This window comes from Dipodomys spectabilis, unplaced genomic scaffold (assembly GCF_019054845.1).
Source record: "Dipodomys spectabilis isolate Male_0828 unplaced genomic scaffold, ASM1905484v1 ptg000140l, whole genome shotgun sequence".
NCBI lineage: Eukaryota > Metazoa > Chordata > Mammalia > Rodentia > Heteromyidae > Dipodomys > Dipodomys spectabilis.
In genome coordinates, this window is record NW_024870817.1 from 38055780 (window position 1) to 38057330 (window position 1551).

The 1551-nt window shown below is 44.9% G+C and overlaps 1 pseudogene; it reads left to right on the forward strand.

Moving 5' to 3' along the window:
- Positions 1–478: 478 nt before the first annotated feature.
- Positions 479–1167, forward strand: LOC122117106 (annotated as a pseudogene).
- The last annotated feature ends 384 nt before the right edge of the window (positions 1168–1551 follow it).

Consider the following 1551-nt stretch of genomic DNA (forward strand, 5'->3'; position numbering starts at 1 on the left):
AAGGCATGGCAGGAGGGGCTGAGCTATAAAAGAAACTGGAGCAGAGCAAAAATCTCATCATTTGGCAGCTACTTCTAAAGAGGAAGCATCATCATTTGCTCCTGATTTCAAGAGGGAGATTTTATGCTTATTGCTCCTGGAGTTATGGAGAGCACTGAACTGAATTTGGAAGGGTCTTTCCACTCACCCTGGGAAAGATACAAACCTTCAGAAGAAGTGTCTCCTTAATAGTCGGCACATTTGTCTGAGTTGGAAGCAATCTATCATTGTTGGTGCCGGCCCCCACAACATAGGAAACAGTGTCTACTTGCTGGCCTACTTGCTGGCCACCTGCTGTCCTGTGGGACCTCCCAGATATCTTGCCACCAGAAAACCTGCATATTGTGTGTGATGCAAGCTCACATGAAAAGGACTTTCCAGCACTCTGAGGACATAAGTCAGCCTTCATATGCCCTGGGGGCTGGCTTCCATATGTACTATGTACAAGCAGGAAGATGCCCATGCATTTCTGATGTTCATCTTTGATTCCATGGAGAAATCCTGCCAGTCTTGTCCTAAGGACTTAGATCTTCCAGCTCAGGAGCCCAGCTTAATCCACGAAATCTTTGGAGGTCTCAAATCAAGTGTCTCCCGTGCCATAGCATTTCAAATAACTTTTGACCCTTATCTGGACATCACGCTGGATATCGCAGGAACTCAGACTATTGGCCAGGCTTTGGGAAGACTAGTAAAAGCCCAAAGAGCTGAGTGGGAAAGACTCCTATCATTGTGCAGCTTGTCTACAGAAAGTGTCTGCTTCTAAGACCTTGATGCTGCAAAGTGCCTGAAAGGCCCTCATTCTTGTACTTAAAAGATTTTCTTCTTAGACAGGGGACAAAGTTAATAGGGATGTGTAGTTTCCTGAGAGACTTGACGTGCAACCCTACATGTCCCAGCAGAGTGAGGAACCGCTTATGTATGACCTTTATGCTATGCTGGTCATGCTGAGTTGAGCAGTCACAGTGGACATTATTTCTCTTACATAAAAGCTGGGAATGGCCAGTAATATAACATGGATTATGCTAAGGTGACCACCTGTGATGTTTCATCTGTGTTGATCAGCATGACCATGTCCTCTGTTATATACAGAAAAGCAGTGATGATACAGACACAGTGATGATGTGGTAACAGGCAGGGACCTACAGAACCCAAGGCAGGAGAAAAGGAGAGAAGAGCACACCAACTAGATATGAAAAAGTACTCTCCTCTGAAATTCTTAGAGCCACAGCCAGATGTGGAAAGTACAGCATTGAAAGAAATTTCCTTAGTCCAGTGGGAATTCTTCCAGGAACAAAACCGGCCAAAGTCTGAGTTCAACTTCAGGAAATAGAGTTCACACAGGATCCCAATCCAGTCATGATTCACCCGTCAAAACACAGAGGTGAAATGAGAGAAAGTCATTCTGATAAGGAAAAATCCTTACTCAATTTTTTTTTGCCAGAATACAACTGGTCAGATGTCCAGAAATAGTGGCCAAGGGCTGGGAAGGTGGCTCAGTGGTAGAGTGCTTGC